Source organism: Leguminivora glycinivorella, chromosome 11 (assembly GCF_023078275.1).
Source record: "Leguminivora glycinivorella isolate SPB_JAAS2020 chromosome 11, LegGlyc_1.1, whole genome shotgun sequence".
In the NCBI taxonomy this organism is placed as follows: domain Eukaryota; kingdom Metazoa; phylum Arthropoda; class Insecta; order Lepidoptera; family Tortricidae; genus Leguminivora; species Leguminivora glycinivorella.
In genome coordinates, this window is record NC_062981.1 from 9,717,226 (window position 1) to 9,729,014 (window position 11,789).

Genomic DNA, 11,789 nt, shown 5'->3' on the forward strand with positions numbered 1-11,789 from the left:
CGCAATGATAGCGGTGCGCCGGACGAACGCTGGCGTTGCTCCCAGCGGACGCCGGTGGGAATGGGAACTAACGAGCGCGGATTGCGAGCGGAATGCGCGCGGATTACGAGCGGAACGCCGGCGTTCGTCCGGCGCACCGCTATCATTGCGCTCCGCTAACGCTACGCTATCAAAACGCTGTATGTGTGGCGGAGGCTTTATTAGTCAGAGAAGGCGCACTCTTGGTGTACAGTTGCACACTTATTTAATCCGATTAAGCGCACACTGTTTTGATTACTCTCATTTGATGCAAAAGATACCTGTTTTTATAAATGCACCTCAAAAGTTTGTAACTAGGCCATTTTTTCAAAGTTATCCACCTCACTTTTTTTGGATTTCGAAATTTTTATGTGGTTTCCACTCAGAATTGCGAGCTCTTTTATACTACGTCGATGGCAAACAAGCATACGGCCAACCTATGGACGCCTGCAACTCAAACAGTGTCACATGCGCGTTGCCACCCCATTAGAAACTTGTACATTCCCTCTTGCTGTGTTGCGATCCTAATGGAGAAAAAAATGTCTCAAGGTTTTTTCCCCATTCCGTTACCGTTTTTTCATACATTTTGTATGGCGGTTACGGAATGGAAGATTTGAAAAATGTATGGAAATCTTGGGTCCTTTTTTTTCTCCCATCAGGATCGAAAGACCTCACGATTCTAATATGAATCGCGTAAAAAATACCCATGATACAAAAAAAGTGGGGTGGACAACTTTGAAAAAATGGCTCAACTATCTGTGAACCTTATGTTACAGCTTCCTTTCCAAAAAAACATTTGTTATAAAAAAAAATGAGGCCATGGATAGTGTAACTGTAATCTTCTAAGGCACCTTAGGCACCTATGCTTCTACCATGAGATTTTGACGATTTAGAATACTTTACTCGATTGCGTAAACTTACATACATAAAGCGGTAGGCAGAGCACATGAAAGTGTCACTACTCAAGTTTCAGTGTCACTCTTAGCAATTAATGGGTTGAAAGAAAACGATGTTGTGATATTGCATTAACAGGTTGCCAGCCTCTCGCCTACGCCACAATAGGCTAGTTTCCTATACTTAAAATAAAATATTTTATGCAGTGCACGAAATAAAGCACCACATAATTAGAAGAGAAATAGTTATGTTTAAACATAATTTCTATTTAATAGGTCGAAGAGAGAAATATATAAAGTAAATGAATTGACCGTGACGTCACTCCTCAGTATTTCATAATAATTCCATATTAGGAAATTGTTTTGACAGTTCTTAAAAAGAAGCTGATTTGACTAGTAGGAAACTAGCCTATTGTCCATGTCCCACAGTCGACGTCTACGACTCCCACGAGAAGTATGTCGTTTTTGTAGGTATCTGTTTTGGGGCGCTGTTCACTTTCTCCATACAATCAGTTTTACGTGAAGTTTACGATTTTTTTTTATACTACGTCGGTGGCAAACAAGCATACAGTCCGCCTGATGGAAAGCGGTCACCGTAACCTATGAACGCCTGCAACTCAAGGAGTGTCACGTGCGCGTTGCCAACACATTAGAAGCCCGTACACTCCCTTTTGCTGTGTTAAGTACACAGCAAAAAATAGTGTACAAGTTCCAAGGAGGGTTCCGGTTGCCGACGACTCAAAGGACAATAGACGGAACAAATTAGTTCCGTAGATCCTTCCGTCACCAGCACACTGCACCCTCGTTGAGCTCTGGCAGCCTTACTCACCGACAGGAACACAACACTATGAGTAGGGGGTAACGCTGAAAGTGAACGCAGCCGACGCGCGCGAAGGAGGGTAGATCGCGCGCTGTCTATACAACTTTAACATCCACCCGCCTTCGTCAGTTTTCCGTGATCATGATGCATGCAACTGCGTCGAAATATCGGGAGCTCGACAAAAATCAAAAAGGTAATCACGGTCTATATCCCGGTCAATATAAGTCTAATGAAAATAACCGTGAATCATTCAAAACTCTTACTATGAGTAGGGTTTAGTGCTATTTGGCTGCGGTCTTCTGTAACGCGGAGGTACTTCCCCAGTTGGGCTCTGCTCTAGATTCGAGCGAGATGATATCCGCTGCGCTGTGCCCTACCACACAAAGCGGAATATCATTCGCTATGTCCTACCTCTTACATCCAATATAAGATATCGAGTAACATATACTAAAACGTGATAAAGCCACGGTAGAGGGTCCATCCCCCGCTAGAGTTAGGTAAAGATCGACGCCCCCGATCCGTGCCGGGATCAGGGGGGTTACCATGACGTGCTAAAGCCGTTCAGTTTAGGTTGAGAGAGAGGGACGGAGCTATGTAACTGCTATAGCTGTGTCCTCTTTCTCTCAACCTAAACTGAACGTCTTTAGTACGTCATGGTAACCCCCCAGATATCCTATCGTTTTCTCTTCCATTTGATTTGTTGCTCTGAATGGATTGTGTGTAATGAATGATGCGTGACGCGTGTACTCTCGTATATTATAAATAGGAACGTTATTGGGGAAAATCTTTGAAGTCAGCGTAGCATATTTCGTTGTTAATATAATAGGTGTACCATTTTTTCGTGCACAGTTATATAATTGTAGCTAGAACGAATTGAATACCCCTCAGTGTTCATTGTTTTATTGTTCATGATGTAGACTCTAAGGAGACTTAACCCCTGGTATGCGGCCTGTCAATTTTGATCATTGAAATAGTGACCTTAACCTTTAAAACAATAGATTGAAATTCCCACGCACGGATCCGTGTCTAAGCATACGAAGGGTTAAGTAAGTAAGTACTTATAGGTGCAACGAGTTAGTATTTAATATTTGAGATAACAAATAAATATTAAAGCAAGACACACAGAATCGACTCAGTCCCACGGTAAGCTCAAGGGCCTTTTACCAAAATTTTTAATGGATTACCCACCGTAATAACTTTATTACGACGGGTAATCTATTCAAAATTTTGGTAAAGGAAAAAGTAAGGGAGAAAAAAACAAGTATTTAATTACGCTTTGCTACTCCTTCTAAAACACACATACATACACACATACATATGATAAGAGTTACTCGTTCTGTCGTCTCCACTTCCCCAAGTAATAAAAAAAATGTTTTATTCTGTATCAACAAATGTTTTACAAAGTATCTGCGCTGGTGCCTGTTTTTAAGAGAGGAAACACTTGTAATTTCTAAGTACCTCTAAGTAATTTCTATATGTTGTACCTCTATGGATAAATCTAATTTTGGAATAACGCCATTCTACATAAATGATCCGTCTGCTCGTTACGATAATCGTGTTCATGTCGTTTCACAGTAATTGAAACAGTTAATAGTACATTTCGTTATAAGTGCGAGAAGAATGACATTCTCGCACGTGTGACGAACGACGTTTTTTAATACAGTTGCGAAAAAACACTACTACTTACTTACAACGAAATAAAACAATCCGAACTATCAATTTTCCCATGGACATTGACGGATTATTTGACAATTCAAAGGCGTATTTTTGAAGGTTTTAAACTTGCGTGCATATTTTCGAGTTTGCTATTCATCTAACAATTTATTTCATTGGGTGCCATAAAAACATAAACATTTACGATTTGGGACGATTGTTTAATGTACAACTACATTTTAATTTAATCGATCCATTTATGCCCCGACGTATTGCAAATAACGTAAAATAATTATGACAAATCGCGTAACATTTTGAGGTTTTTTGAACGTGCATTAAGTTAAAACATGGTAGACGCCTCTACTTTGACAGTAGAAGACGCGTTTCGTTCCAATCATGTTCTGTTTACACGACTCATTATGACCGATTTTTCAAAGTATAAACCATTTTATAAATTATGTTTAGTATGACTAAAAGTAAACAATTACATATGAAATATTAACGTTTTAAATATTAATCACTTAATAGTATGTTTATAGTTTTATTCTGTCTTAGTAAACTAGACTAATATGAAAACAGCTCGGTAAGTAGTCGTAAAATGGAACGTATATACTTTTTACGCACTAGTTCGTAAAATACAACTTCTCGCACGCTAAACAGCCAAAAAACGGGCACTTTTTGAGCAACTGTATTAAAAAATTGTTTTCAGTACAGATGGTCGTTTTTTTACGCACTAGTTCGAGAAGTGGTTCATTATATGCCAGGTCGAAACTTCGGAGGCTCATCGTTTTAATTAGGGATGTACCGACTAGTCGCCGACTAGTCGGGAAAGCCGACTATCCGGCCACATTTGTAGTCGGCGATTAGTCGGCGACTAGTCGGCAAAAAAGGCCGATTAGTCGGCACATTATAAGTGATGGAAAAACAGTACAAACATAAATTAACAGCTGATATTGTTGTATTATGAACCTATTTGTTATGTTGTTAGTCAAAAGAACAACTGCGGTAATCACAGAAAGAAATGTCCTACCAAGGACTATCGGTTTCATAGGCAGGATTCCTACCCACTTAAGCCAAACCGTTTGTTAAAAATGGAAATTGTATATCAATATTCTCATTGACCTTTGAACCTTTAAAAAATAATGAAAAGCGCCAACAAACGACCAATGTAATTCAAAAATTTTGATAAATTACTCGAAAATTATGTTCTGGCCGACTAGCCGACTAGTCGGCCGACTAATCGGCCACCCAAGCGCCGACTAGTCGGTAGTCGGCCTAGTCGGCCAAATCAATAGTCGGTACATCCCTAGTTTTTTCTTCTATTTGCCGGTAATGCCGGTTTTCTTTTATATAATGTAAGGTACAGCGGGACAAATATCGACTGGGGGGCAATTATAACCGATATTTTTTTCCATGTTTTACAATGTTTGCATTATTAAATAGAATGTCAACCGGTTATATATTTATATGGCACGCGTGTTTAGTGGATACCTGTGGAACTCAACTTAATACATAGTGTAATAATGGAAAAATTGATCAGTTACAAATGCCCCCCAGTCGACATTTACCCCGCTGTATCTTATTTACTTTTTTACTTTACTAGTATTACCTAAAGGGTACAGCGAATTGTTAATATTTAACATAAAGGAATAAGTACTTGCATACGTTGTAAATTCGTCTTCCGTCTAAGATGTTAACACCGTTTTAAGACGTTTCTATAGGCGAACTATTTGCAAATCGAAAAGATGTTTTCATCAAACGTTCCCATTTACGATGTCGCTCTCAGGAATTCGATTTAGCTTTCGCTAAATCTATTTATGTTTCGACAGACGAAAGGAGAAAAAAATGGTGTCGAAAATTTGATTTCTCCGATGCGTAAATTTGCCGGATGTCAATTGAACCAAGACGTGTAGCTATAAACGACGGAACTTTTCGTCTTTTATTTTACATTTTGTAGTAATCCGCTTAAGAATTTTTGTAGTCGTATCAGGGTATAGGACATCCCCAACCCGCTTAGTGGACTTTGTAACGAAGCCTTGCGAAGGATCTCCAAAGATGCCTAATGAAGGCGGAAAACCGTGCAGAATGGAGGAGAGATTTGGTGTACAAAAGAACCTCAGTCATGAAAAGCCTGAGAAACAGAGAGAATAATTTTAGTTCCGAAAATAAAATATGGCTACATGGTTGAAGAAAATGGAAGTTTAATTAGGATTGAGAGAGAGAGAAACGAAATCGACGGTACGAGTAGGTATGCGGTAGCCAAAGGATATGTTAAATTAAAAAGATAACTAGTTCGATATCCGCGGAAACTAGATTTAACAATAAAGAAAAAAAGAACGAAATAATATTTGTATATAGTGTATATTATTACACGTTACATTGTATATACACGTGACACAAATATTGGATAATTGCGGTGAACGCAGCAGTAAGCGTTTCCGTGATCACATGCGTTCAACTAATCCATACTAAAATTATAAATAGGAAAGTGTGTGTGTCTGTTTGTTTGTCCGTCCTTCACGGCAAAACGGAGCGACGAATTGTCGTGATTTTTTAAGTGGAGATAGTTGAAGGGATGGAGAGTGACATAGGCTATTTTTTGTCTCTTACTAACGCGAGCGAAGACGCGGGCAAAAGCTAGTATTATATATTCTGTGGTTCAACGCTACGTCTATCGCATAAAATGACCGAGCGCTTTAGCCAGCGTCCCTGTACCTGTATCTGGTAGTAAATTAAATTGTTCTCTACAAAGTTACTGAGACGGAACTTTGCGAATTGAAAGAAATAGGATTCCAACCCCATTCCGGTTGTCCATGTCAACGAATACTCGTAACGTTATCTTTAAGTTACCTGTAAATCAATTTCAGATCCGTTTAAGCCAAAAGTTGCTTAATTTTAAAACAAGAAACTTTTCCTTAACCTACATTGCTTCATTAATAAATTTTATAATGGGATTGTTTGGTGCCTGTTTTACGCCTGAAGTTGGAACATTGAATAAATTTAATAGTCTGAAAAAGTTTAGCAAATTGGAAGTTTATTAAGATATTTTCTCATAAATCTAAGAGAGTAAGGAAACAGTAAAAAATATACAAGCTTGATAAATAAACTTCGTTGAAAGAAAGCGGAATTGACACAATTTCTATAATTTTGTTTAAATTCTTTGGCAAAGAGTTCGAACATGAGGCAACTGTGTTAAGAAATGTAGGTCAGCCTGCAACATCCTTGTGAACGTGTGATTTCGCTTTTTGTCTTAAGTCTACTGCAGTGCCAATGAGCCTGCCAAGAAATCTAGATGAGATATGGACTCGACGCTCGCTCAGGTCATCCCCTCGCTGGCGTCAGCTAAGTTATTTATTTGTGGTTGCATTGCAGCCAAATCTGTTTGTTGATCAGCATATCAGCAGGTTTCCAAAATTCAGCAAGAAATATTCACTCCATACTTGAAAATTTCACCAAAGGGGTACTTAACACCTTGGAGGACACTAAACGCCTATAGGCGTAATCTCTTTGTTCTTTCTATTAGGTATGTCTGGAGTAGTGTCCAGCAAGGTGTTAAGTAATATTGGCTTTTAATGTAGAGCGATGTTTGTGTCTTAAATCATAAAAAAAGAGGTATGTTTACTTTATGGAAGTCATACAATATTTATATACTTTTTTATCTTCGTTGGTTGTTTTATTCAGATACCATATTCTCAAATCCGCAACGCAGGCTTCGTCAGCTGAATACAAAATCCCGTTATTAGCTACAAGCTTCGTCAAAAAGTAAAACAATGGAAAATTCGCAACATGCATCGTCAATAAACTAAACCTAAAAGTACATACTAAAAATAAATAAAAAATATTATATATAATATGGAAGTCATTGTAACTGAAATGTTTATAATGAGCAGTAAGTAGGTACATAAAGAAAATAACAACTAAGTAGTGCTACTCTGCCAGAAAATACCACTATGTCCACTACATTGTTCAAATATTGCCAGCATATCTCATAGCAACTAAGTTTCAAACCGTACATTTGTGAAATCCACGTGGTAGGGATTTGAGACACTTAAACAATTCACAATAAAATACTTTGTAGAAATAGAAATGGAATACATTCCGAGACGATGCAGCGCAACTAAGGTGAACTTTCTCTGAACGTATAACAGAAATTCGAGTAGCGAAATATATAATTATATATAGTAGACCGACTTTTAAAAAGTTTGAGCCCCGAATAAGCGATATCTACCACTTGTTTAGAGGGCAATAAATGAGGGGCAATTTCAGGTTTATCAAGCTATATTTTTTTATTATAATTGGGCTTACTCTTGGCCACAGACTAACCAAAGGCAAAGACGTGGCCTATCTACAATGGAGTGAACTCGTCCAGAAGATGCCTGTTCACTCTTGATTTGAAGGTCCAACTCTTCACTTTTCGATTTGCAATAAAGGCTTTGATATGTCGAAATACATACATACATACAATCACGACTGTATCTCATGAAGAGGTAGGCAGAGCACATGAAACTACTCGTTTCAGTGCCACTCTTGGCAAATAAGGGATTGAAAGAAAACGAAACTGTGACATTGCAGTGACAGGTTGCCAGCCTCTCGCCTACGCCACAATTTAACCCATATCCCACAGTCGCCTTCTACGACACCCACGGGAAGAAAGGGGTGGTGAAATTCTTAACCCGAAATACATTTTTAAATTACATTAAGGACCATTGAGCATTATATAATATTAGAATAGAATGGATAAATTGCCATTAGCTATTGCTTGCGCATTGTTTTATGCTTTGTTACCTACCCGTTTCACGTACTCTTAGTGACCGGCCACACCAGAGCGTCGCGTCGCGTGTCTCGGGGCGCGCAACGGGCGTCCGCGCCACGCCGCTTCAGTGTAATTCAAAAAACGCCTCCTCAGTACATTTTGTATAGGAAAGACGTAAGACGCGCCCCAGGTGGCGTGGCGGCGGCGGGGCGCGCGCCGCGCCGCTTGGCGGCGCGCCTTACGTCCTTCCTATACAGAATGTACTGAGGAGACGCTTTTTGAATTACACTCAGGTGGCGTGGCGCGGACGCCCTTTGCGCGCCCCGAGACACGCGACGCATAAGTGGGAACGCTGCCTTATGTATTTGAGTTTAGGTGTTTGAGTTATGAGAGAACAGTTCGCTCGGTTTAGCCTAGCCGAAGTCACAATCTTGTGACGTCGTAATATTCGTTAATTATATTTATTTACTAAAAATATCTTCTTAGATGTGTTTGGCTAGGTATGTTTAAAGAAATAAACTGAAATAAAGGCAATTTTCGAGATATTCATTCCTCATCACTAGTCACTAGTTTTTGATTTTTTTATGTTAAAACATAATTTATATTAAATAGAATTTAAGAGATGTTTATTCACAATATAATATACAGACAAATACTACAATCGAATTAAAAGTAACATAAAATAAATATTTACAAATAAACTAACTATTAAACCCCGCTCCTTATCGTTTCTGGTGCAAAAGTACCCATAATCTCTATCTTCAAAACCCAGGGACGAAATAGTCGAGAGCGTTTGTATGGATAATTGACCCCTCCTGTATCGTCTTAATTATTCTTTCAGTTCTCTCTGATTTTTTAACTAAAGAAATTCAACTAGGGAACCAATCAATTTATTTTATTGAATATTTTTGATTTGTTCTTTTTTTTTCAAGTAGTCGCACTACTTCACAGTCACACTACCGCGTGGCGGGCGTGTGGTCTAGTGGTAAAGACGTTAGCCGCGTAAGCTGAAGACCCGTTTTCGATTCCCGACTCGGCCACCAGTGGGCCTTGCCGTTTTTTCTTTCGTGTATGATATCTATTTCAATTTATAAAGAAATTCATTTTTGTGTGGGACGGCTCCGCTTACGTTTAGAAGTTTCTTTAAAATACGGTATGAAATATGTTAACGTAATTTGTCCGGCACCCGGCACACGTTTCTTGTTACTTTAACAAATTACGACCGATTTCTCAAGATCTTAAGCTAACGTTACTTGGAGGAAATGTCATCGAAATGTAATACTTAGGGCCAGTTGCATCAAACACAGTTATCAGACACTTCAACGTCACGCATCATAGATCTATAGGACTTTAGCGAACACTAACGGTGACAGACGGTCTGGGGCAACCGACCTTTACTGTCGTAACAAGATGAATCAACTACATACCTACTGCTTTAGGTGTTCCTGCAGAATCCTAGGTTCAGAATATTTATTTTATTTATTTTATATTATGTGCTGTATTATTTTTCTGTACAATAAAGTGTTTACTTACTTACTTACTTACTTTATTTCTTGTTACCCTAAGAATATTTATTTGCATAACCTCACTTGACAATCGCGCGCAATTTCCTTCGTATACCACCAGTAGAAGATGGTGCTCAAAGTCCTGCGCTTAAGTTAATTTCACCTCTTGCAATCGACTGATCCAGAAGAGATCTTCCTTAATTATTCCATTAGAACAGCACTCAATTAGCTGACAGTAAAGACGCCCAAGGCCGCGCTGGATTTCCAAGTTGATATCAAAGTAGCAATATCGATCAGCTGTTTGTTTGTACAGCCAGGTCGGCTACCCACTCCGGCGATGACATTATTAGCACAGATACAGATATAGATGAAGAATTATAGGCTACGCAAAAGAAACTACTACTTCCTTACGACAGTAGGTATCCTTGACCTAGTAGAACTCTTTATGAAATGAAATGAAAATTATTTATTTGAAACAACAGCATACTTTGTACAATTATTGCAGTTATGACAATTAATAAATTGTTCCAAAAAGGATTCCACTCAGCATGTGTCGAAGCACTTGGTGCCACGACGCTGATTTTCAGTGGACCCTTAAACTTAAATACTAAGAAATTCCTACAACAATATAGGTCTTAAATTATAAGTATTACTAAATACAGTGTTAGTTAAAATAAACATCATAATACTTAAAGTAATGACCGGCGTAACACAGAATTACAATTATTAATCAATAGGTATAATGGGCACATGGGCAGTGGGGAGTTAGGGACGCAAGTAAGACTTTAAATCATGAGTGACACAGACGACTAGGAGTTGGAAATTTGAAGAGTGAGCAGATGAAGTTTCAACTTGTTTTTAAATGAAATAAGTGATTGAGCGTTTCTTATTGGCGGAGGAATATTATTCCAGCATTTTGTGGCAGCATATCGAAAGCTGCCACGAAAGCTGGCCGACCTGTGTCGCGGGTATATAAGGCGGGAGGCATGCCTTTCGTGCATTTGCGAAAAAGTAAGTTTGTCTAGTAGATATGAGGGTTTGTTGCTTCTTATTATTCCAAATAACAAGGATGCGAGGTGTAGCGTTCTGCGTGCCTCCATTTTAAGCAGTTTGCTATTATTTAAGAATGGTGTAACATGGGCGCGCTTTGGTATGGGAAAGCAAAATCTAGCACAGGCATTTTGTAGTCTTTGTATTTGCATTTTTGTACGCGACAGTAGGCACCCTCCAATTAGTGAGTCAGCGTAATTTAATTTTGATAGGATAAGTGTATCACAAAGTTTAATTCGCATATCTATGTTAAGATGATCACGGATCTTATATAAAACTTTCAGACGATAAAAACAATTTCGAGTATTGTCTAGGACATGTTTTTCAAATCTGAGATTTTCGTCTATTAATACCCCAAGATTCCTAGCTTCAGACACGCGAGCTATTTTATCGCATGAGATATGGATGTGTGGATTGTGAGATATGGTATTTACTATTTGACGTTTTGAACCGAACACCATGAACTTTGATTTCAGGGGATTTAAAACTAGACTATTTTTACCTGCCCAGAGCGCTATTTGACTAAGGTCTTGGTTAATTGTTTCGACAGCTGAGTGAGTGTCTTCAGGTTTGAGTGAGGTGTAAATTTGTAAGTCATCTGCGTATAGGTGGTATTTACAGTGACTAATTTTATGTGCTATGTCTGAGGTGTATAATAAAAATAAAATAGGGCCCAAAATCGATCCCTGAGGAACGCCTCTCGTGACTACAGATTTGTCAGAGAACGTTGGCATGCCCTGTGAGTTTCGTAATTCTACCTTTTGAGTGCGCTCACCAAGATAAGAAGCAAACCATTTTACTGCTTTAGGGTCAAATCCATAGTACGTTAATTTTGAAAGCATTAAAGTAACATTTATGGTATCGAATGCACGCGAGTAGTCCAGTAAAACTAGGATTGAAGCTTTTCCGCCATCTTGAGCAGTAAGGAGGTCATCGACAACATCGAGGAGGGCAGTGGTTGTGCTATGTTTTTTACGGAATCCCGATTGATTGGGGGGGAGAATATTTTGTTCTTCTAAGTATTCTACAAGTTGCATACATACTGTTTTCTCTAATATTTTAGACATAAGAGGAAGAATACTTATAGGACGCAGATC